Below are 25,456 nucleotides of genomic sequence, written 5' to 3' on the forward strand. Positions count from 1 at the left end.
TCTCATGTTCCCAGATTTGCATAGAACTTTCATCCCAGGCTCCCAGATTTGCATAGTACCCCCCTCCTGGGCTCCAATTTGCATAGCACCTCCTTCCCCCACTCCTAGATTTGCATAGCATCTTCCTCCTAGGCTCCCAGATTTGCATAGCACCTCCCTCCTAGGGGGAATCTCTGATTTGCATAGCACCTCCTTCCCACACTCCCAGATTTGCATAGCACTTCCCTCCCGGGCTCCCCAATTTGCATAGCACCTCCTTCCCACACTCCCAGATTTGCATAGCACTTCCGTTGACTCCCAGATTTGCACAGCACTCCTTTCCCACGCTCCTAGATTTGCATAGCACTTCCTTTGACTCCTATTTGCATAGCACCTCCCGCTCATGCTCCTTTATTTGCATAGACCCACCCCCTAGGCTCCCAGATTTGCATAGCACCTCCCTCCCATACTCCCTGATTTGTATAGCACTCCCTTTGACTCTGATTTGCAAACTACCCCTCCTCCCGCCCCCAGGTTCACAAATTTGTATAGTGCCTTTTTCCGGGTATTCCAGGCCCCAATACTGTGCTCAGCTCACATCCAGAGCACAGGATTTCTCTATTCCAATATCGCAGGGGGCCACTGCACAAGTCAAATCACCGACCAGACTGGAGGTGTGTCCGGCTGTGCCGAATGACTTCCCCTCCCACCAGCCACAGTCAGCTGCGGGGATCTGAACCTGCCCCTTCTCTTCTCTGCCCAGACCAGCATCCCTGCCTCTGAATCCGGTACCTCTGGGTTCCCTGGAGTCGCTTGCCGGCCTCTACCTGCTCCCAGCCTCCCAGCGTGCAGGGGCCGCCCCACTCCCCCCTCCCCATCCCAGGCTGGGACAAGGGCCTGGAGCAAGTTCTAGGCCACCCCAGGGATGGCATGATTCAACTGTCACTGCCCAAGGGCAGAGGAGAGGAAGTGGGTGACAGACACGCCCCAGGGAGGGACCCCAAGAGACTGGGCCTGAACAGCCCTCCTGGACCACACAGGCGTCCCAGCTCTCACCCCTCACGCTGGCAGACGGCCTGGTGGCCTAGGGCGTGGCTTCCAGCCATGTCCCTCCCCTCGGAGTCCCGCACTGGGGTGGGGGCGGGGTCAGTGAGCAGGTGGTGGGGAGTGATGGGTAGACCCTGGGACGTGGCATCCATCTGCCAGCCTGGCTTCCCACCTGAGAAGGGAACAAACTGCTCCCTCTCACGGGCTGTTACTGCTAAGATTAATGAGCTAATTACAGTGTGAAAAAGTATTTAAAAAGAGGTGGCCAACCACAGCAAAGTAATAACAAGCAACACCCTCCTCTAGACAGTCTGCCTGGACTGCACCCCCACAGGCAGCATGACCACACCAGCCCCTGCGGGACGTCCAGGCAGACGGGGCTGTGCTCTCCGCCAAGGCTGCGCTACAAAACACGGGATGTGCATTCTCACAGCTACTGAGCCTCAGCTGTGGACCAGGCTCTCCGCACCTGGCTTCCACCAAGCACAACACCCAGGGGAGGCACTGTGAGGACGAATCGGGGAGAGGGTCACAGACAGGGGAGAAAGCACAAGTCCGACCCCAGGGTCTCACTACCCCTGCCCTGTGCCCTGCTGGGCCAGCTTCAGTGGAGGGCGGGGACCTTGCCCCTCAAGTTCTCCTGCCCCCCTCCGCCGCTGCTGTGCAGGGCCAAGCTGACTCAGCAGGTGTGGCTGGGGGGGGGGGCATGCTGACTCAGCAGGTGTGCCAACTTAAAACAGAGCCCTCCCAGGAATTGGCCACGGAGCAAAGCCTCCTGGGACGAAGTCAGTGGGGGACTCCAGGACCGTGGGGAGGGGCTGATAGACAGCAGTTCTGCTTTGCCTCCCCAGGTACAGGGATGGAGTCCCACACAGGGCCAGGCCCCCACCAGCCCCAGCACCCCAGCTTGGACTGCTACCCTGGCCTGAGCCACAGGCGGGCCTGCCTCACGGAGAGGCCCACGGCTCTGCTGCCTCCTTGATGGGGGCCTCTGGGACCCCAGCACACCAGGGAGCCACCCTCCTCCCCACACCTCACCTGGTTCCACTCCCAGCGACTCAACAGCGCCCCCTGCAGACACAAGGCTGGCACAAGGTGGGCTGGCGCACGGTGTGGGCTCCGGCTCGGGGACAGAAAGGGTGGCAGTCAGAGGCCGTGCAGAGGAAGCCTGGGCGCTGCCGGCACAGCCCCTCAGCCCCGCCGCAGCCACCGGTACAGGTCACCACTGCTCACCTCTCACAGGCAGGGCTTGGGGTTCCTCACGGGGCACCTGCAGAGAGATGGCAGGGAGGGCTCGTGAGAAGATGGACAGCCCTAGGCCCACCCTCCCCGCCTGGCATCAACCACCCCTAGGGGTCGCCCAGCCTGGGCTCCCCAGGGGCGTGGGGCAGATGGAGCAGGAGGGGATCTAGACCCAGAACTGTGCTGGGGCTACAGCTGCCTGGGGAGGGGCTGTGCAAACCACGCCTGCCCCTTCTCTGACCCTGGACATGCAGGGTGGAACCCTAAATCTCCCCTTGTAGGGCCCGAGGAGAATGGCTCCCTGGCCCTCTGTTCCACCTCTGCCTGGCACCTTCCCCTGCGCCTGGCTCACCCAGGAACCCGGGCCCAGCCTCACTGACCTGCCCAGCAGGAGGTGGGCGGGCCGGGGCTTGCATGAACAGCCTGTGGGCCCCTCCCCCAGGTTGCTGACCAGTGGGGCCTGGGAATCTGCATTTCCAACAAGCTCCCGGGGTGAGGATGCTGTCGCCGTGGGCATCACGTTTTGAGGATGTGTCCAGCCTGCAGAGCTCCGAGCTCACACCCTAAGGAGCACACAGGCTGGCTGGGAGGCCCACACTGCATGTGCACGCATGCCTACACACACACACGTGCACATGCGTATCCCCACACAGCCAACACACAGCAACCTTAGCAGGAAACATGAGCTCCACACGCTAAGGAGATCTGACAGGGCGGGGCCATGGGCTGGTGCCGTCAGGGAAGGCTTCATGGTGGAGGTGGAGACCTAATGACCGTTTTTACATGTTACAGTCTCATCACAAAAGCCACACATGACTACATTCTAAGAGTCCCAGAAAAGGCAGCCTGCAGATACATCACAACCTCATTCCAGAGCGACTGGCCGCCGGCCCTTTGGGGGGAACTGGCAGTGAAAGCGCACACGGTGCCGCCGTGCGGGAGGTACACACACACACACACACACACACAGGCTCAGCGCTGGGGCGTGGCTGCACTCCCAGCCGAGCAGGAGCATCCGAGACCTCCCAGGCGCGCCGGCAGCCGGATCACTGGCCCTTGGTGAGTACCTGCTCTGTGCCAGTCGCCAGGCTGAGCGCCCCAGCCACTTCCCCCCCCCCCACCTGCACAGCCGCCCGAGCACGACGCTGCCCTGAGCCTGGCTGTGTGGCGAGTGGAATCGGAGCAAGCTGCCCAGGAGGGCTCTGCGCAAGGCTGAGCCCTGAGCAGAGACCCTGTGCCTCCACAAGGCTACACCAGGCGCTCCCCTTGGGGGTGAACCTCTCCTCTCTCGCGGACCCCGAGGACGAGCGCTGTGGAGTTCCACGTTTTTATTTCAAACGTTGCCGGAAAAAAGCACCCTGCCTTGGTGAGCGCGTGTGCAAGTATTTCTCTACCCAAAGGTTAGGTCGAACCATGTGTTTCAAAAATGTCACTCATTTATTATTTTATTTATTTGGAAGGTGGAAAGACAGAGAGAGTCCAAGCACCCCCCAGTGGCTGCAGCGGCTGGGGCTGGGCCAGGCCAAAGCCAGGAGCCCAGACCTCCGCGCAGGTCTCCCGCGTGGGTGGCGGCCATCGCTGCTGCCTCCCAGAATCCACACAGGCCGGAAGCTGGAGTCAGGAGCGGAGCCAGGACCTGACCCAGGCCCTGGGATATGGGATGTGGGAGTCCCAAGCAGTGTCTTAAGTGCTGTGCCAAATGCCTGCCCCTGTACATCTTCAATTTTGATACCTGCTGCCAATCTGTCCCGTGGACTTCCCCACGTGAGCTCCGCCCAGTGCATCTACTGAGCATCTATTATGCACCACTTGGGTCCTCATCTCTGTTTTGCAAAACAAGAAACTCGGGCACTAAAAGGTTCACCTGCTCACCCAGTGCCAGAGCACCAGAGCTCCCCGCACCTGCTCGGGAGGAGAGGGCGGGAACTCCGTGCACCTGCGCAGGAGGAGGCAGGGGAGGGAGATCCTTTGACTGTGCCTGCTCCTCCATTTTTCTGTACCAACTGCCCTTCAGTTGAAAGAGGGAGAGAGAGGGAGAGGGAGAGGGAGAAAGAAAGAGAGAGAAAGAGAGAGAGAGAGAGAGAGAGAGAGAGAGAGAGAGAGAGAGAGAGAGATCGCCAGAAAGAATGAGAAAGAGTGCTCCACTATGTGGGTTCTCTCCTCAAACACCGCAGGCTGTGAGCTCCATCCAGGTCTCGCACGTGGAAGGCGGAACCAGGACCCACCTACTTGAGCCATCACCGCTGCTTCCCGCGGGTCTGCACTGGCAGGCAGCTGGAATCAGGAGCTGGGTATGGAACCCAGGTGCTCCCACAAGGGACGCGAGTGTCTTAACTGGCATCCTAGCGCCTCCACCAAATGCCCACCCCTCCGCTCCCCTTCAAGAGCTACCTGTGCTGGGGCCGGCGCTGTGGAGTAGCAGGTTAAGCCTCTGCCTGCAATGCTGGTATCCCACATGGGTGCCGGTTCCGATCCAGCTCCCTGCTGCTGCACCTGGGAAGGCAGCAGAAGGTGGCCCAAGTGCTTGGGCCCCCACACTCACATGGGGGACCCGGAGGAAGTTCCTGGCTTCGGTCTGGCCCCACCATTGTGGCCATCTGGGGACTGAACCAGCCAGCAGATGAAGAACCTCCCCCTCCTGCTGGAGGATTCTGGCTTTCAAATAAATAAATAAATAATAATAAAGCCGCCTGTGTGTGGGAGTCCCCACACCCTCAGCTCCCTCACTCCCTCTTCAGGGGGCTTCTGCCTTCACCCCCCCAACACTGTTGCCACCAACCTGCCCGGGTTGTGCCACCCACTGTGGTCATCCCTGGCCCCATCTGGGCAGCAGCAGCCACTGCTGACTGCTTCCTCCGTGGGGGGGAGGGTAGGGGCTGTTTCTCAGGGCTCCCAGGACCCAGCCCTCTTAGCCGAGGCTCCTCTCCTGTCCACACACTCCTGGCCACTGCGTCCCAGCCTGGATCCCTCTCGCCAGCCCCAGCCCCTGTGGGGCACCAGCTCCCACATCCACCCCGAGGCCTGCGTGCCACCCGCCAAAGCCACCCCAAACCAAATGCTCACTCTGGTCCCCCACATATGCCTCCTTCAGCCTCGCCACCCCGGTCCCTCATGCCACAGGCAAGCCGTCGGCAAGCCAACCCGCCCAGGCCAACTGCCTGCCCCACTGCTCTGCCTCTGCCTCCGGCCTCACTCGGGCCCCAGCTGTCACGGCTGTTGAGAGGGTGGGACCTGCGGGTCCTGTCACTCCCCTGCCATCAGCAAGGGGCTTCCAGGCATAGAATCAACGCCACGCTCTCCTCAAAGCCTGCAGGGCCTGCTCACCTCCCACTCTCACCTCCTGCCACGGTCGCCTCCCCCATAGGTGTCCCGGGGTCTCCTGTTTGCTCTGGACTTTCTTACCCTCATCCAGATGGAACCCCCTCACCTGCCCTGACCCCTCCATGTGCCCCAAGCCCCTCCCAACCCTCACAATGTCCCTCCCCCCAATCCTTGCTTCCTGCCTGTCTCATCACCAGGTCAACCCCAGAGGAGGAGGCAGGGGCTGGGCAGGGGGAGGGCGCGCGTCTGTCCCCCCTGCCCCGTTCACCCCTACACTCCCTCCATACTTGGCACACAGTAGGTGCTAAGTGACTCTTTGCTGACTGATCCAACGAGCAGTGCACAAGCTGCCTGGGTGTGAAGTGGGAAGGGGCCGAGGGCACCCCCAGAGGGCAGGGTGCTCTGAGCAGGGGTGGGGCCCCCAGAAACCAAGGGGACCTGGGGCTGCCTCACCAGCACCAGCACCAGCAGCCCGGCCCGGGGCCAGAGGAGCTGGGGGCAGGCGGCGGCGGCAGAGCGAGGCTGGCAGGAGGCCTGCGTGGCTGCCAGCAGCTGGCGCAGCTGCCGGCCGGCCGGTAACCACGTTAGGCAGCGGAAACGGGTCCAGGGAGCTTTTCCCCTCCGCCTCCCGGCTGCTTTCTCTTCCCTCCCCGCTCAGAAGATTGATCTTCGCCTGCAACGGAGGAGATAACTCGATATAATGAACTCCGCCGTCCCTCTTGCTGCCTGGAGCCTCTAAAAAATTTAAAAGGGCTGGGGACAAAAAAAAAAAAAAAGCCAACCTCAGGGCTCTCGGGCTCTCGCCCTCCCAGGGAAGCCCCCCTGCCCTGCCCTCACACCCCTCCCCCAGCGCTGCACCTGCCTCCCCCAGCCCCTGCCTTCCCCCTTGGGATGTCTTGATGGAAGAAAGGTTAAAAATAGCCACTTTCCCTGGCAGATTTTAAAAATAATTTCGATGAGGTCAGGGCTGGGCCTCCCGACCTCCCTGCCCCCACAGCCCCCTCTTCTGTGGCTGCCCCCACCCCCCAGAGTCACCAGCCAGCCTGGGGGTAACAAGTCGGCTCTGTCCGCCTGTCCTCAAAGCATTTCCGAAAGGAAGCAGTGAGGCCGGCTGCCCCCTGGGGCGTGCCAGCCACGGCTTTTGTTCCCACAAACAGCTCTTTAAAGAGAGGCCTAGCACACACAGAGGCCACGGCGGTGCACATGAGCCGAGCAGAGGGCCACGGCAGTGGACAGGAGCTGAGCACACACAGGGCCACGGCAGTGGACAGGAGCTGGGCACAGAGGGCCACGGCAGTGGACAGGAGCTGGGCACACACAGAGGGCCACGGCAGTGGACAGGAGCTGTGCACACACAGAGGGCCACGGCAGTGGACAGGAGCTGGGCACACACAGGGCCACGGCAGTGGACAGGAGCTGAGCACACACAGAGGGCCACGGCAGTGGACAGGAGCTGGGCACAGAGGGCCACGGCAGTGGACAGGAGCTGGGCACACACAGAGGGCCATGGCAGTGAACAGGAGCTGGGCACACACAGGGCCACGGCAGTGGACAGGAGCTGAGCACACACAGAGGGCCACGGCAGTGGACAGGAGCTGAGCACACACAGAGGGCCACAGCAGTGGACAGGAGCTGAGCACACACAGAGGGCCACGGCAGTGGACAGGAGCTGGGCACACACAGAGGGCCACGGCAGTGGATAGGAGCTGGGCACACACATGGCCATGGCAGTGGACAGGAGCTGAGCACACACAGGGCCACGGCAGTGGACAGGAGCTTAGCACACACAGCTCCATGGCAGTGGACAGGAGCTGTGCACACACAGGGCCACGGTGGTGCACATGAGCCGAGCAGAGGGCCACGGCAGTGGACAGGAGCTGGGCACACACAGAGGGCCATGGCAGTGGACAGGAGCTGGGCACACACAGGGCCACGGCAGTGGACAGGAGCTGGGCACACACAGGGCCACGGCAGTGGACAGGAGCTGGGCACACACAGGGCCACGGCAGTGGACAGGAGCTGGGCACACACAGGGCCACGGCAGTGGACAGGAGCTGGGCACACACATGGCCATGGCAGTGGACAGGAGCTGGGCACACACAGGGCCACGGCAGTGGACAGGAGCTGGGCACACACAGGGCCACGGCAGTGGACAGGAGCTGAGCAGTGAGGGCCACACAACAGTGTGGGGAGCCAGGGCAGCAGGGAGGGGGCCCAGGAAAGGCCCAAGAAAGTGGGCACCAAAGACCACCCAAGAAGTTGGAGAGGGAGACTGAGCCCCAGAGGCAGCAGCAGCTGCTGGGGCTGGCATGGGGGTGCAGCGGGGGAAGACACACCTGAGACACTGGCATCCCATATGAGCATCGGGTCAAGTCCTGGCTGCCCCACTTCCCATCCAACTCCCTGCTAATGTGCCTGGGAAAGCAGCGGAAGATGGCCCAAGCGCTTGGGCCCCTGCACCCACATGGAGTCCCGGCCATTGTGGCCTTTTAGGGATGAACCAGCAGATGGACGATCTCTCTGTAACTCTGTCTTTCAAATAAATAAATAAATGTTTAAGAAAACAAACGAGAGAAGGCGGCTGCTTCCACAAGGCTGCGGAGCTGGGGACAGTGGCAGGCATGGGCTGTCCAAAGGGGGCAGCGCCCCCTCCTGCCCTCACAGTCACCGTCCACTCGTACCCCGGGGCCAGCCGGGCGGCTCCCACACCACAGGCCGAGGGAGGGAGCCAGAGCCTGCAAGAGGAGCCCAAACCCAGGCAGGGAGGCGGGCGACGCGGGGGGGTGCTTTCCAGGGGGATGCTCACTGGGCTACAGGGGGTACCAGTGGGGACGCCCTGGGCAAAGCCCGCCGGGGGCCTCCCTCGAGGCTTCCGTCTCTGCCGCACTGAGCTCCTGGGACCACAGGGCAGCCCCCGGGTCTGCGCAGTTAGGGATCTGACCCCCACCCCGCCCCAGCCTGACACTGCATCGTCCTGAGAGGCGGCGGGGAGCCCCAGAACGCGACCCGGGCTCTGCCTGGGGGCCTCAGAAGCCAGGTCACAGAGGGGCTAAGGGCCCACCTCTGGCAGCCCCCGACTGCTCTCTGGGAACTTCAGCCACAAACACAGCCTTGGAAGGGCCGCTCCCCGCCAGATGCAGGCGGCCAGCCGCTCTGCCAGAGGCCCACTAATGGCCTGACCTCGTGGTTCCCAGGCAAGCAGCTTCCGGCCTCAGTTTCCCATGTAGCCCTGGGGGCCGCGGGCTCTGCAGGGCTCAGGTGCAGCCGGCGCGGGGTGGGGAGCTCCTAGGGCAGCCTGGCCTGGATCATGGAGATGGGCACACAGGAAGTCGGGGTTCAGTGGAGGGGAGACAGCCTGGGAGGGGGAGGGGCGGAGAGGGTTTGGGCCATCCGGGGGGCTGGGTCTCCCCGTGCCAGGGGCTCCATGGTGGGCCCAAGCTGAGAAATGGAATCCTCAGTGCTACTGGTAAGAGAGGAGGTGGCCAGGGGAGGTGATGCTGACCCACGAGGCGGAGACCCCATGCCTGCAGTGTGTGTGTAGCCAAACGAGAGGCCCCGGCTGGCTGTACCTCTGGCCAGAGCTGCCCCGCCTGTCCCCATCCCTCTGCCCACATTCTCCCATCTGGGCCCCGTGCAGTGGCCCCGGCGCAGAGCGCCCTGGGTACCTGGGTTATCGGAGGTGGGCATCAACACCCTCCTGTTCAGCCACTAGGGCCTGCGTGGGGGCGACTTGCCAAGGACACCATGCAGCTAGCACCTGGTGTAGGCGGGATTCGAACCTGAATCTGGGCAAACCCAGAGACCCAAGGAGGGGCCCCGATGCGGCAACGAGAAGGCAAGAGCCAGAAGGGGAAAGTTTCGTGGCTGAGCTTGGCGTCCCACAGCTGGGGGCATCTGCCCTCACCCTCAGCTCCATTCCAGGGCCCCCATGATGCTTGTAAGAAAGCTTGGAGCAGTGGGAGGACAGGTCCCCAGCCTCCACGGTGCCTGGGCAGGATGCCCACCCTGGACCCACCTCTCCTGCAGGAGACTAACCTGGGTGCCAGGGGGAGGGTGGGGGTGGTAGAGCGAGCAGGGAGGGAGCTTACTGGAGAGACGTGGGAAGCCCCTCCCTCTGCTGCCCCCCATTCACCGCCCCCTCTAGCACACCTTCCTCTGACCCCCCCCATAGACTCCCAGCGTTCATTCCCCAGGGGCCAGCCAAGGGGGACCAAGGTCTGCAGGGCCAGCAGGAGCTCCTTAAAAGAGGAACACGAGCCCCATCCCCCATCCTGGCAGAAGCGAGAGCCAGGAGGGGCAGGGACCCGGGAGGGCACGTGGCCTGCACCCTGCCCCCTCCCCAGCTCTTCTGCGGCAGGAGCTACCCCCGCCTGTGCTTCCCTGTCGCCGGCAGAGCCATGGACGGTGGAGTCACTGCTCCACACAGAAGCAGAGCAGCGCGTGGAGGCCGAGGCCAGGGAGTCACTCTCATCTTTATGAGCACGTGGGGGACGGAGGGCGGCAGCCAGGAGGCTGAAACTGTGCTGGAACCGGGGTGAGCGACAGAGTGGAACAAAACGTCCCCCAACCGCCCACTGCGGAGAGGAACCCGGGGCAGGCAGCTGGGCGGGCATCGCCAGGGCCAGAGTGGGACGGGGCGGCATCCTCCCGGCACACACGGAGGCCGGGGGTCTGAGGGGCCCACGCAGCCAGCACTGGGAACACCTGGGCAGCCTCCCACCCTCGCCGATCCAGCCAGCCAGCAGGGATTCCTTGAGCACCTGCTCCGCACCAGGCCCTCAGCAGGTGCTCGGCAGGTACAGAGGGGAGTGGGGCTGGCAAGGTCCTGTCCTCGCCGTGGGTGGAGCCTGGGCCAGGGGAAGTCCCCTCCACACTGGCTGGACATGAGGTGCCTGGCAGAAACCGGGCCCCCCTAGAGAAGAAGAAAGGGAGCATTCGCTTTGGAATTAAAGCAGCACCCGCTACACCCCGGACCTCAGCCCAAGCTGCTGTGTGTCTCCAGGCAAGACCCTCAGCCTCTCACAGCCACAGCGCAGTCACCAGGCAGACAGCATATCCCAAGTTCACGTGTAAACCCTGCGTCCAGCACCACAGCACTGTGAGGGAACGGAGACACAGAGTGGTTTCCTGCCTTGCCCAAAGTCATGTGCACAGGGCAGACAGGTGCAGCACGGCCCGCTCCAGGGCTTCCCCCCTTAGCCGCGGCCCCACGGGGAAGAAGAGACACAGAGAGCCTGGGCACCCTTCCCTGTGTTCCCCCACTACCCCATCCGTCTCTGCCCCCGGCTGACCGGAGACCCTGTTGGGTCTGCTCCCTACAGAGGGACTTGTGGGCCCGCGGTCCAGGGGGTGGGTGTGTGTTGGGGGAAGGGGTGCATGGCAGACCCACATACATGGCGACCCTGCTGGCAGCACTGCCCTGGGCCCAGCACCTCCAACACAATCGCTCAGCTGTGCCTCACGACCCCCGGAGCCAGGATGGACCACCGCTGCTTCACCAAAGGGGAAACCGAGGCTCAAAAAGGCCGCAGGGCTTGTCCGAGGCCCCTGAGCTGGAGGAAGCCGAATCTGCCAAAGGCCGCAGCCGCCAGCAGGGGTGGATGTGGGGGAGCGGTGGGAATGGAGGCAGGTCTAGGGGTGCCTGGTGGCTCCAGACCCTGGCAAGCGTGCAGAGCACCCGAGCCTGAAAGAACCTGAGACTAGGACTAGGGACCGGATCAGTCGTTCAGCAAACATTGGGCTCTGCCAGGAAGTAGTAGCCCAGGCGGAAGTGAAAGGTGCCTCCAGTGGGCACCTGGTCCCTACAACCCCAACATGCAAAGCGCCTACTCCTGGTGCAACTTGTCCGGTTCCTGCCCGGCTCTCCTTTGAGATCCAAAGCCAGTACTGCCACCTCCCCTGGGAAGCCAGCCCCGATTGCCCCAGCATCCCTGAGAACACTCTGGAGCTGTGGTCTGGCTGGGGGCCTAGTGCAGGCCTGCAGGGCAGTCAGAGGCGGGGAGCAGGGATTGCAGGATAACGAGGCTCGGGCAGGAGCCCGCGGCGCCCGCTGGCAGCAACACAGCATGATGGATGGCACCTTCAGCGAGAAATAAATCCCGAGGCTCAGGAGCCGGGTGAACTGGGGGGTGTATCCATCTTGAAGATGCTTAACGAGCCAGCCAGCCACAGCACACACAGCTCACGCACCTGCCCCGTCCCCCTCCACCTCCGAGGGCCACCGGGACCGCCCCGCCCCCACCCCCGGGCTCAGCCCCTCCCCTGAGCCTCCTTAGAATCGGGCACAGAGGATGCTGGAGGGCTCCGTAGAGGAGCTGGGCCAGCCCCAAACCTCCATGGTACAGACAGGGAAACTGAGGCACAGAGCCAGCAGGGACTTACCGTCAACATAGAAGCTGGGCTAGATCCCAGGTCACTGGCCCCAGGACCACCCCAAACCCTCCCTGCCTTTTGTTCTGTCTGCTGAGGCTCCCCCCTCCCACGCACCGACCGAGAACCCTCCGTGCCTCTGACCCTGCCCAGCCTAGCATGGGGCCACCTCTCTTCCCTGGTACCCTGACCACATGGCCAAGCCACAGAGGACAGCAGGCTTGGGAGCACCCCTGTGGGGCTGAGGACGAGCCACCACCCGGAGCACAGGTGCAGGCAGGTGCTCGGGAGATAAGAACAACAGACCTCCAGGGCCCCCCAAAGCTGTCACTTCCCCGCACACCCTCGCTGCCCAAGGGGGCAGAGGTCACACTGGCCCCACCTGTGTCCCAACACCCGCTTTTCCCAGCCGGCATCTGGGAAGCTGATGAGCCACATGCTGGGTGCAAACCCCCGATCACGTGACCGGGATGCTGAGCCACCCATGAAGGCGGCCACCGTGTAAGCCTTGTTGGGGTGGAGGCGGGGGCCAGCAAACGGGGCCACACAGGCCCAGGAGCGACGAGGGGCCAGGCAGGACCCCCACCAACCCCAGCTCCTCCGCACGCTGTCGCCGTGCCAGAAATGAAAGGGAAACATGACCCAGCGGGGTTCTGAGACATTAAAGTCTCTCACTAAAACAAAGCCATCACGGAGAGATGCGTCCCTCGGTCATGCCTCACCTCCACGCGGCAGCAGGGAGAGGCGGCTGATACCAACACAGCGGCAGCAAGAGGCCAGTCAAGGCCACGTGACCCACACGGAGCGGCAGTGCCAGGATTTGACCCCAGGGGTGGCTGAGCCCAGAGCCAAGCTCTCTCCTTCCAGATGGGGGCTCCCTAGGGCAGGATAGGACCCTCGGCCGCCAGAACTTAACCAGTGAGCAAAGGTGACCCTAACCCTCAGGCTTGTCCCTGAACCTTTCTGGGCCTCAGCTTCCCCACCTGTAAAATGGGGAGAGGAGCAGCTAGGTTGTGCGGGCCACCCGGAGGAAGCCCAGCCTGCAGCCGGCGGGGCTCCTGGTCCAGGCTCCGGGATCCACTCCACTTCCTGCAGAGCCGGCCCAGTGGGAGGCCACGGGGGGGCCATGGGACCAGCAGGGAGGGGTCCAGCACAGAGGCAGCAGAGGAGCATGGGAGCCCTATCCTCCCAGAGCCCTGCTCCAGGGCCGGGTGCCCGCCCCTGCCCAGTTTCTCCCATGGCCCCTAGGGAGAGATCTGAGCCCACCGTCGCCTGCCTGTCCCAGGGCTACTCTGAGGCCCCTGCCTTCAGCCTGGCCACAGGCAGAACGGCCACAAAGCAAGCCCAGCGCCGGCCCTAGGCAGCACCCAGCACCCCCACATCCACACACACACACAACCCCGTTCCCTGCTTTTGCCCAGCTGGGGCTCTTCCTGGAGGCCCCCACAGCCTGGCCTCCGGGCCCAGACCGGAGAACACAGGGAGACTCAGCCAGGGCCGCCAGACTCCGGTCACCGTGGCAGAGCAGGGCCTGTGGCAGAGGGCAACCCCACCTGCTGCTCCAGACTAGCATGCGGGGCACAGCATGGGCCAGGCCTGTGGTCCCTGCCGAGCAGCGTGGCCCCCTGACCCTCTCATTCCTATGCCTGCTGCAAGGACCTGCCAGCTGCTGCAGGCCAGACCTCTGGGGTCCTCCCACCGCGCACCCCTCACCTCCAGCCCTCACCAAGGGGGCCTCAAAGAAAAAGGGGCAAACCCATGGCCACTTCCTGGCTGTCAGGTTAGTTAATCACCTCTCCACCAATCAGAGGGCTGGCTGGGGGCGCCCAGCACAATGAAGCCCAGACAGGTGGCCAGCGTGGAGGTTGGTGCAGAAACAAGCACCGTGTGAGGCCTGGGGAGGGTTCTATCGCACCCACTTTACAGACAGGGAAAGCGAGTCCAAGGTCCAGGCTCACCAATGAACTTGGACTTGGATCTGCCTGCCTGGAGTTCCCTTCCCCCTCTCCAGGCACTGACGCACACAAACAGATGAAGTGCCCCGGAGACAGACCCGGGCCCAGGGTCCCAGGCGCCCTTGGGACAGCCTCACCAGCAGCCCCTTCCTCACTGCCCTCAGGGCCAGCAGCTGGCTAGGGGCCGAACCCCAGGGCGGGGGGACGCCAGCTGCCTTCCCATGAGGCCGCCTGCCTCTCCCCTCTCTCTCCCACTCTCACTAGCAAATGAGTACAAAGAATAGAATTACAGTTTGGCTACATGAGACACGGAATTAGCAGGATTAAATATAAATAGCTATTAAAAGTGCCTTATAATTAAATTCATTTTCCAGTTATTTGTTTTACACACACACACACACACCCGCCTACACGCGTGCACACACGCACGAGCTCCCGTCCCCGGCTCCTCGCGGAGTGGGTGTCAGGGCTGCTTTGAGACGCCTCCCCCAGCTGCCGCATCCTGCCTGGAGTTGCATCCCTGCCCCTCTCTCTCCCCCCCCTCCCTGGCCCTGCTTCTGGTCCCTCCACCCAGTGCTGCCAGAATGGAGCCACAGACAACTGCTGCTGCTGCTCCCACATGCGCAGCCCAGCCCTGGACACCCAACCCTAACCCTTTCTTCCACCCAAAGATGTTTTATCACTCAATAAGCATTTGGTTGAGTGCCAAGTACTTAACATACATGGTGTAATTTCATCCAGACGACAGCATTCATTCCTGTTAAACAAGTGTTCGCCGGGCATCCACCCTGTGCCAGGGCTTGGTAAATTAGAAAGATCTCAACCAGCAAGACCCAGCTTAACGAGCTAAGCTGCGGCCTGAGATGCGATTCAAGTCCCGGCTGCTCCACTTCCCATCCAGCTCCCTGCTAATGCACCTGGGGAAGCCGCAGAAGATGGCCCAAGGCTTGGGTTCTGCTGTACGTGTGCGAGACCCGGATGGAGCTCTTGGCCCCCGGCTTCAGCCCAGTGCAGCCCTGAGCTGGGGTGCAGGGGGCGGGCAGGATGGGGACATGGAGGGGTTGCAGGGATTCAGCTCCGTGAGGGCTCGAGCACGTCCCGTCTCTCCATGTTTCCAGGACGTGGTGCTGAGTGAATGAATGCACCACTTTGTCAGCCAAAACTGCCCTGTGCCAGGCACGAGCCCAGGGGTGAGCTCTGCCTTCACCACACTAAGCCCTGCAGAGGCTGCTTCTCCCTGTCGGGCCTCAGTTTGCCTGTCTGTAAGGTGGGAGGAATCTAAGCCTGTCTCCCTTAGGGAAGGGAGTTTGCACAGGAAGGCGAACTGCTCTCACTGCTGGGACCATGATCACCTGCAGAGGCCAGGGGAGCCAGGGGAGCCCCAGACACAAGGGGACGTGAAATCCAGAGGACCTCCGAGGGAGCCTGTGAGACCTGTAACAATGAGAGGAGCCCCCCGACGGAAGCTCAGAGAAGTCCATGGGTCAAGCAGGAAATGAGGACCTCCAGCCAGGTCATGCTCCAGGCCCCCCTCCCCTCTGACCCTCTGATCACCTGACCCGACCTTATGCCTGGCAGAACCAGGGCCCTTCTAATGCATCAGCCTTGAATCAGGCCAGCGCCCGCCCCAAGTCCTGGGGAGATGGGGAAACAAAGCCCACCCCTCTAAGTGGTCAGACAGCAGCAGGCAGGGCACATGTGCCCAAGGGGCACAAGGCCAAGACAGGGCCGAGCTAAGGGTGGGATTCCGGGCGGTGAACGTGAAGCCTCCAGCATGTGCCAGGCACCCTGCCCAGTCCTCTCACCACCACCCCCTCATGCAGTGGCCACAACCACATCGCACTCGGTGGGGGCCACCTGCAGCCTGTAGAGGCCAGCTGTGTCCTGAAAGTAGCAGGGCTGGCGACAGAACCCCGATCTCTGCCTCCCTGAGCCAGGAAGACAGCACCACCCCTCTGCTCTCCCACTGTCATCCCCCCAAGTTGGACTGTCCACCTTCCCAGTGCCCTATCAAGCCCTACAACTCAGCCGGCACGGGCAGCCCAACAGTCTGCGGCTTGTCCTACAGCAGGCAGCCAGGCTCACTAGCCGAGGCTGCCCCCCCTCCTTGCCGAGGGCAGCAATTCATTAGCCAAGGCCACACACACAGCCCCAGGTGGCCGGCAAAGCCAGCACGGCTGCTCCAGTGGCTGCAAATCAGCACGGATCGATGGCAGCAAGGGGCCTGCTCTGGCCTGGCCTCCCATGGGCCAAGAGGCTTGGGCCCGACTTCCTGAGGATGCCAAGGAAGAGAGAGGAGCCCATGCTGGACAGGGACAATCGCAGGCTGGCGGCCAGGCATAGACTGTGGCCACAGCCCATTGTCACATCCAGACCTCAGCCAACCCCAGGTGAGGGAGGGAGGGAGAGGTGGGCAGTGGAACTTGGGTGCCAGGCCGGGCAGTGGCACTAAAGGGCAATCCCACCACAGCCACGCCGTGGTTGCAGGGACACTGCCACCTTTGCAGACCAGATGGGCCTCTCGCCTTCCCCCGCTCCCAAGGGCCAGCCTCGTTCCAGCTTCCTTCTTGGTGAGTTTACTGCTTCCCCTCCCTTTTGCCTTCCCAGGCCGGGTGCCACCTTCACAGGGACCTGCAGGTGCCGCGGCTGTTGTGCTGTGGGTCTCTCGTGCTCCAGAGAACAAGGGCCTGCCGCCTCCAACTCCCCTCCATCTGAGCTAGGTCTAAGGACAGGCACACAGTAGGTGCTTGCTAAGTGCTGCTGCACACTAGGAATTCCCCCTGCAGCCCCCTTGGGCTAGAAAGGGGCGTTCAGAGGGCAGGGTGCAGTTCCGCTCTACATCTGGGCTTCCACGCACCCCTGGAGAAGTCCCTGGTGTCTCTGGGCCTCAGGGGCCCCTGGAGAAGTCCCTGGTGTCTCTGGGCCTCAGGGGTCCCTGGAGAAGTCCCTGGTGTCTCTGGGCCTCAGGGGCCCCTGGAGAAGTCCCTGGTGTCTCTGGGCCTCAGGGGCCCCTGGAGAAGTCCCTGGTGTCTCTGGGCCTCAGGGGCCCCTGGAGAAGTCCCTGGTGTCTCTAGACCTCAGGGGCCCCTGGAAAAGTCCCTGGTGTCTCTGGGCCTCAGGGGCCCCTGGAGAAGTCCCTGGTGTCTCTTGGCCTCAGGGGCTCCTCTGGAAGCAGGACCCGTGTGCAGCCAGAGCCGGGAGCTGTCCGTGGTGCTGAATCAAGGGTGGCTCTGCCCGGGGGCCGGCGGGAGGGAAGCGGGATGTAGCTGGGAGGGATGGCTGACTTGGATGGCGGGGTCTGGCACAGCCAGGGACTGTTGGCATGGGGCTGCTGTTCAGTCTGGCGGAGGAGGTGCAGACGCAGCCACGGGGGAGCCAGAGCCACACTGAGAACACGGTCTGATGGAGGAGGGGGCCAGAGGCACACACATTCACAATCCTGACGCGAGCAGTGCACAGCCAGCCTCACACTCGCCGGTCCAGGGAGGGACACAGGGCACCCCTCACGGGCTCAAAGTGAGACTCGGTTCTTGGCTTCTCGTCATCTCCAGAGCATCCCTGCCTTCCTGAGCTGCGCTGAGGGCCTGTCTCTGGGAGATGAGACAAAGCAGACCTCGCTGGGGAGAAGCCGGCAGCAGGCGGAGCCGGGAGGAAGTGGGGGGAGGGCTGCAGAGCAGCAGGTCCTGGCAGGACCCTGTGCCCGTGTCCAGCCCGGTTCGACCATTCGCTAGTGAATGATGTCCCGGCAGAAACTCCGGCAGGATGGGAACCACTGTCCCTGTGATTTGCACGCAAGGGGGCCATGTGCTCTGCCACCATTCATTAACCCCTTGGGCACCCTGCCTCACCAGGGCAGGACCAGCGGATGCCCCACCCAGCTGTCAGTGGGGTGTGTGTGTGTGTGGGAGCGGTATCCCAGCACTGGCCTGAGTTGGGTGTCCTGGGGGAGGGGCCGTGAGGAGGAGGAGCCTGGGGACCCTGTCTCCAGCACACAGGACAGCCACAGGGGTGGAGGCCGGCCTGGCTCGGCACCGTCCACGGCCACTGGGGACATTGGGAAACACCGGCTCCCGAGAAACTCAGCTGCTTCACCTCTCAAGTGGAGCCCTGGGGTCTCCAGTGTGGGAGGGGGTGGCAGGAAGAATGGTGGGAGCACTCTCGCCTGCCCAGGGCCCAGCACCGGGAAGTGGGGCTCCCTCAGCCAGCCGGGCCGTGGGAAGGGGACCAGGTCACAGAGCTCCACCCAGGTCTTCAGGAGACACTGAACATCTGCTCCACGCCAGCATCCTGCGGCCGCCTCTCTGGACGCGTGTCCACATGCAGCCCGCACACACACCCACACCCAGGGACAGGCACACGGGCACGCACTCTGCTCCCAGGGCAGCAAACACACACGCCAACAGGGAAGGCCACGCCGGGGGGCTGGCGGCCCAGGTCAGCAGCCCTGGCAGTGCTGGTGTGAACACGTGACCGTCGCCCTCCCTCCGGACTTCAGTGTGTGGCCATGAACGGTGCCTTTCACACATGGTCGAGCTGACTGGAAAGACAACCACACGGGAGCCGCGTAAGGAGCGCATGTGGATGGAGCCTCCACGCGTGTGCACAGCCCCTGTCCTCCGTTGCTCAACACTGCTCACGTGTGTGACGGGCCCCGGGGAAGACACGTTCTGTCCCAGGCAGGCCTCCCCCTCTGTACCTGCAGTACAGAACCAAATGACAGGCGAGCCCCCGGAAGGAGCCCCTGGCCCCCTGGCAAGCAGAGACACTCAGGGGCCTGCTGCCCGCCTTCTCCCTCCCCACCAGAGTCCCTGATTCAGGGCCACCTCCTCCAGGAGGCCCCCTGTGCCCCAGGTGCCGTCTTGGTTTGTGCGCAAGTCTCTGTGCCTGAGCAGGATCTTTGAGAGCAGCCGGCGGGACACGTGCAAGCCTCAGACAGGATCCGAGCCTCCCAAACAACAGCGGGTTCGGGTTTGACCCCAGAGACGAAGCTCCACAGGTCCCGGGGGGCCAGTCGGCCAGAGCAGGACCTCCTCAGCCTGGTGCCTGTTCCCTCGTTGGTCAGTGGGGAGACTGACCCAGCACTGTGCAGGCAGGGAGGCCTGTCCCCACAGAGACACAGAGGAGAGGGCAGAGGGAGCCCCAAGAGGCAGACACAGCATGAAGGCGAGACAGGGCAGCCCCAGAGCTCGGCTCAGCTCCACCTGGCCCAGGCCCCAGCCCCTGGCACGGAGCCCCGCCTCCTCCTCCTCGTTCATCACGGCAGCCGCCGCTCCCTGCCTTGGCGGTGTCAGGCCATAATAATATATGAAGAACATTCATTTATGCACCCACTTCCCACTCCGGAAAAGATCTACGACGCGGTCGGGACGGATTTATCCCGACACCCAGCTTCCAGCAGGGGGAGGCTAATTTAAACATTTAAGTCAACGGCTCGCCCCGCCCCTTGCCGCCAGGGTTTTGCTTTGTTTCTTTAATGGTGGGAAGTGCAGGAGGGAGAAGGTGGGGAGGTGCACAGGGCTGAGTGGTTGGGGAGGGGGAGAGGCTGAGACCCCTGCCCACCTCTCCCACCCTCCCTCCCGCCACGTGGGTACAGAAGAAAGAGCGCTGGCCAGGGGCTCAGACCCTGCTTCACCTCTGGCTGTGCGCCCTGGACCAGCCACCTGACCTACCCGGGTCTCCCTAGCTTCTATGTCCTCTCCTGGGTGTCTCCCCCCACCCAGAGGCTGACTCTGAGAGGAGGACGGGGAGCTGGGAGCAGGCAGGGGCAGTCAGGGTGTGCTGCATGGCGGAGGTGAGGCTTGAGTTTGGGTCCAGGGGGCAGCTGAGCCTGCTGCAAGTCCCCCCCCCCCACTGACTCGGGGACCCTGGAAAGCTGCTCGCCCTCTCTGGGCCTCAGTATCCCCATCTGAAAATGAGGTGACAACACCAACTCCATGGGGGTCCCAGGAGGATCGGACGGGGTCACGGTTCATGAAAAGCCCCCGGCACTGCACTTGGTGGACAGGACTCAGGGAGGGGCTCAGAGCAGAGGCGGGAAGTGACTGGGGGGTAGGGTACATCTGACCCCCGTCTCCCCAGTGCACCCCCTCTGCAGCTGGGCCCGTCTGAGGTCTCCAGGGAAGGGCCCACTCCACTCCCCCACAGGGAGCCCACAAGGCCCCCTCCCTGAGATTTCTTGACGCTCCAGGCTGACCCCAAATATCCCCGCCCTCCACAAGTAAGGAGCAAAGTCAAGGCCTCCTCCAAGCCCAGGAAAGCACCAGCAGGGCAGGTGCACAAGCAGCAGGTGCCAGGCGGCTCAGGGCCTTAGTGAGGGACGCACACACTCACACCACCTCTCACATGGCTCGTAGCCCTTCTCTGGCCTCTGACCTCAGCTTAGAAGCCGCTCCAGCACCCCAGAGTCCAAGAGCAGCCCAGAGAAGAGGTACCAACCAGGGGGACCCTGCCCTGACAAAGGCTGGGGGCAGCTGGGAGGGGGACAGGGGCCCGGCCAGGCCTCCAGGTTCGCCTGCTGCAGGGGGCCCTGGGGAAGCTGTGCCCAGAGCCCCAGTTTCACCATCTGAGAAAACAGAGACGCTAACACCCCTGGGAGGTCCCATAATGAGGAAGGCAGCCAGGGTCCCCCCCACCCCGAGGTCCCATCTCAGAGGCGCAGAGACAGCAGCAGGGTCTGTAGCTCACTCCAGGATGGGAGGCCCCCAATCCCGAGCCATGCAGACTGGAGCGGGGGGGGGGGGGCGGGGAGGAAGGGGCGCCAGTCACTGTCGCTCCAATCCCTGTCCTGGTGGTGGCGGTACAGTTCCTGTGTTCTTTAAAAAACAGCAGAGGGGTTGGTGCTGTGGCAGAGTGGGTAAGGCCACCACCTGCAGTGCCGGCATCCCATATGGGCATTGATTCAAGTCCCGGCTGCTCCTCTTACGATCCAGCTCTCTGCTGTGGCCTGGGAAAGCAGCAGAAGACGGCCCAAGTCCTTGGACCCCTGCACCCGTGTGGGAGACCTGGAAGAAGCTCCTGGCTCCTGCCTTCGGATTGACTCAGCTCCGGCCATTGTGGCCATTTAGGGAATAAATCAGCAGATGGAAGACCTCTCTCTCTCTCTCTCTCTCTCTCTCTCTCTCTCTCTCTCTGCCTCTGCTCCTCTGTAACTCTGCCTTTCAAATAAATAAATAAATCTTTAAAAAAAAAAAAAAAAAGCAGAGCCCACCCCAGGCCCAGCAGGTGCCTGTCCCAGTCCCCCTCCCCGGAAACCAGTGAGAGGCAGCTCCTCTGTCGTCCTCAGAAGGGAGCACGATGGTGACTCACGCCTGTTCCTGGTTGTCGCTCACTGCACACCTGACAGCCACCGCCTCCTCTTCCTTCTCCTCCTCCTCCTCCTTGTATGGGGGGGGGGGGGGGACGGAATCCTGCCAGGCCTGGGAGGGGCGCACTCGACAGCCCAGGCAGAGTGCGAGGAGCGTGCAGGAGGCAGGGAGAGCAGAGGGCCTCTGGAGGGACAGGTCCCAGCCCCCAGCCAGCAACCCTGGGGCCGGCCCAGCCCGGGGCTCCATGCCCTGCACGGACGCAGGGCTGTCAGCTGAGCCACAGCACAGCTTGGCAGGCCTTTGGTGGTTTTCACCTTCGAATCAGCTGCCAACTTGCACAAACGACACAGAAATCTGTATTTCTGGTTCCTCTTGGGACAAAACGTCTGGCCTTGCCACACGGGGCCTGCGTTTCCACAGGGGACAAGCAGCTGTGCCCTGGCTCCCTCCTATCACCCCCTGCCTGGCCCTGGGGCACTGGAGCTGGAGACCCCCGGGGCCAGAGGCGCACTGAGGGCCCACGTCCACTTCCAAATCTGTCCTGAGCCCCTGTGTCCTGCTGGGGCAGGGGCACCGGGGTCACAGGATGAAGAAGGAGGAGGCACATCCTGGGGGAAAGACACGGGTGGGAGGAGGGGCAGGGACAGGACTCACTGCCAGGCCCACCGTGGGAACACAACCAGAAGCACCATGGAAAGGCGGGCAAGGGTTTCCCTGTGGTCCTTAGCAAGTCCCCATTCTTTAATTCACACCACTCTGTTAAAAACTGGAACTGCGCCCCACATACTGCACAGGACGGGGTAAGGGAGGGTGGGCGGTCAAGGCCACGGAGCCCACTCCCCAGGCTCAGCACGGTCAGAGGCATGGGGCCGGGATAGGAGTGAGGCAGAATAAGCGTCGTGGGGAAGACACTGGTAACGGCCCGGAAGCCTTCTCAGGCCAGGACTCTGCTGGGGAGGCCAGGATGTCCCAGAGCCACCATGCCGGCCACTGCTCCGGTCAGCTTCAGGGCGTCCCCTCTGCCATCCATGCTCAAAGGAAGGGGGGCCTGAGGGGGTGTCGAGGGGTGGGGTCAGGCAGTCCCTGGCTTCAGGAGCCTGAAGCCCCTTACCCAAGTCCCCCATCCCCCACCCCAGGGCAGGGGTGGCAGAGGAGCCCAGCCCTTCTCGACTCCACCCCCACACACGGCCTCTGAGCCTGGGTTTTCCCACCTGTAACGCAAACATGAGGGATGGTAGTGAGGCCTGGCTTGCGGCCATGTTCAGGGGAAGGGGAGGGTCTGCGTCCACTGTCCTCGGGCCCCTAAGGAAAAGCCCATGGCCCCCGGACAGCCAGGTCTCGGCTGTGCTGCGCCCCTACCCCCTGCTGTGTGAGTCCAGGCCAGGCTCTGACCTCTCCAGCCTCGTGGAGCCTGATGACCCCGCCCGGAATGCTCCCTGGGGTGGGCGGAGGAGGACAGGAGAGGCTGAGGAAGCTCCAGGCAGCCCGGCAGTGAAGGAGGAGTGGGCGGGGGTGGAGGGTGGGCAGTGGCATCCCTCAGGGCCTTGGCCTTGGTGGTCTGGCCACGGCACCCAGCAACGCACCCTCTGGTCAAACACCCAAGGGCAGGGACAAGATATGGGATTTCAGAGCTCCACAGGAGCAGGCTTTGAGCAAGCCTCCTCCAGGAAGCCCATCCTGACCACTTCCTTCCCTGGGCCAGGCCTCCATTTCCCACAGGTCTGCTCCAGTCCCTGCCACCAGCGTCCACACTAAGGCCCCCCAGCAGCCCAGGGCAGAGTCAGTGCTCTGAGGAGCTTCCAGACTCCTGCGCCTCAAGGCCAAGAGACCTGGACAGGACGCAGGGGAAAGCAAGACCAGAGAGGGACGGTGGACCAGCGCCAGCCACCAGGCCTCTGTCCAAGCCGGACCCCCCCACCCCCACCCAAACATCCAGTCTCTTATCTACCTGGGGACCGCTGCTGACAGCCCACAGGTTCCCTCTTCCAGGAAGCCTTCCCTGATCTGCCACCCCACACTGGGAGCTCCAGGGAGGGCCCAGCTGTTCCACCACGTGCCTGGCGCACAGTAGGTGCTCCACAGCTTCAGGAATCCCGGGAGGACTGGAGAGGCCGCGGAGAACCACCCAGAGAGGAGGAGCCTGCCCCACACTTGCCCTGCCGAGCCCAAGTTATAATTAAGACGGGATGTTTGCGGAGAAACACAATCCGGCTTCCGTGGGAGCCGCGGGCACAACAGTAATTAACGTCTCATTAACATTCGCCTAATTAAGCAGTTTATGAAACTGTATGGATTTGCATACGCCATACTCGCTCAGCTGCGTCAGGATTAACCCTCAGGCCCCGAGAGGGCCCGGGAGGAGGGAGACGGGAGGCAGGGTCAGCAGAGCGGGCTGGGGCCGGCCCTGGCCCTCATCCTCCCCACGTTCACTGCACTGGGATCGGCTCCTCCACCAGGACCTGCGACAAGGACAGCAAGGACACCATCCCACCAGCCCAGGCCACGCCCGTCCCAACCGGCCGACCCTGCATCTCCCCCTGTGCAGCCCAGGCCTGTGCCCTGCACCTGAGTTCCCCCCAGGGAACAGACCTGCCGCCGACAGCACCTGGTCAGCTTCAGGCGTGCTGCCCCGCCTCGGCCCCACTGCCCGACCCCAGGAGCAGGGCAGCTCAGAGAGGCCCCCCCCCCCAAGAGCACAGAGTGGGTCACGGGCAGATCCCAGGGCTCCACGACCCCCAAGGCCCCGCCCCGTCCCTTAACCAGGACCACGGTGCCACGGCCAGCCGCAATGGCACAAGCACGGCTCCACCTTGCTTCTCCTCGCCTTGCCCTGGAAGCTGATACACCACCCTCCCAGGGAGCGGCTCGACTCCCAGCCCAGCCCCCGCTGCTGGAGTCACCTGGGCCGCCCCACAGCCACAAAGGACAGCAAAGACAAGGCCCTCCGGGAGGGGTGTCCAGAACCACTGCTTATCCCTGGCCAAGCCCCTGCCCTGCACGCACGCCCACCATGCACCCCGCGGCGGATCAGGACGCCTCATCTCAGTGACACTTAGCCATGAACATCAAGAGCCTCAAAAAACGCTCGCCCCTGACGAGCTATAAAAAGCCTCAGCCACACAGGTGAGGAATCCGACTTTGTTACCATTTAAGTCACCCGTGCGACAAAAGGCGTCAGAACGAGAACAGGCAAGACACAGACAGACCAGAGAGGCACCCCAGCGGCACACACAGATGACAAAAAAAAAAAAAAAAAAAAAAAAAGACTTGTTTCCAGTCTCCAGGGAGAACTCCGCCAGTCAACAAGGCAAAGACAAGCCACCCACTTCCCAGGCAAAGAACAGGAAGAGGCAATTGTCAGAGGCGGAGCTGAGGGGCCAGCCACCACGTGACAAGGCTGGCGAGGCCGGCTTTGGAGCCAGTGGGGGTGGAGGGTTGCAGCAGCAGCCCCTGGCCCGTCGCAGTGGGAGGGGGGCTGCCACAGCATTTGGGCAGCAATCGGACCTTGCTTCAGCTCCAGTTGAAGAGCGTACCGCTTTCCGGAGCCTCCCCCACATGCCCAGCACAGGGGCGCCACAGGCCCTCGCTCCTGAGAGTGAACGAGGAACCTATAACGCACCCCCACACCAAGGGAGGAGAAGGACCCACCTGAGGACGCCCAGATCAACCCCGGCCTGGGGTTCACCCCATGCCCCGTGAAGCCCCCTAAATCCACAAGGACCGGGAACGGAGGAAGGGGGAGGCAGCAGTACCGTCTTGGAAGCTGGGGAGCACACAGGTGCGTAGGAACTGAGGGCCAGAGTCCTAGGTCCCTGTCCTGTGACCTGGCAGACCCCAGGCTCCCACGCTGGCAGCACAGGGCTGGCTGGAGGACTAGGTGGGAGGCACATCAGGCCCACATGCTCCTGCCCAGCTCTGCCCACAGAAGGTGGCAGATCAGGCTGGGGCCCTTGGGGCTGGTGGAGGGGGAGGCTTCAGGTGGGGACCCCAGCCCCAGGCAACTCAGGGTGCTTTCCAGAGAGGCAGCCATCAGAGCACCCTTGTGAGCCAGCGCTGCCACCGGAAAGCGACGGCAGAGTGCACCTGTGCACTGGGGCCGCTGGCCTTTGGGGTGGCCCCTGGGAGTACCCACCAAGGACCCCCAGATGGCTCAACGACAGCTCCACCAGCTCAGGGACACTCCCCCGGCACGCCGAGAGCCCCAATAAAGAGGAAGTTAGGCCATGGCAAGAGGCAAGG

The 25,456-nt window shown here is 63.1% G+C and overlaps 1 protein-coding gene across 6 annotated transcripts in view; it reads right to left on the reverse strand.

Annotated features, from left to right (window-relative positions):
* The window catches only part of LINGO1 (leucine rich repeat and Ig domain containing 1), a 162,561-nt gene that overhangs the window by 87,700 nt on the left and 49,405 nt on the right, over positions 1-25,456 (reverse strand). For 2 of the 6 annotated variants that reach the window (XR_016218429.1, XR_016218430.1), the window contains exons 3-4: positions 2,260-2,296; positions 2,065-2,149 (exon numbers count right to left, since the gene is read on the reverse strand). The gene's annotated coding sequence lies outside the window, so the exon portion shown is untranslated. Of the gene's footprint in view, positions 1-2,064; positions 2,297-25,456 lie in introns of those variants that run through there. The other 4 variants (XR_016218428.1, XM_070054639.2, XM_070054643.2 and 1 more) reach the window with 4 other exon arrangements.

The sequence above is a fragment of the Oryctolagus cuniculus genome, chromosome 12, assembly GCF_051225735.1.
Source record: "Oryctolagus cuniculus isolate XC-2025 breed Fujian yellow rabbit chromosome 12, ASM5122573v1, whole genome shotgun sequence".
NCBI lineage: Eukaryota > Metazoa > Chordata > Mammalia > Lagomorpha > Leporidae > Oryctolagus > Oryctolagus cuniculus.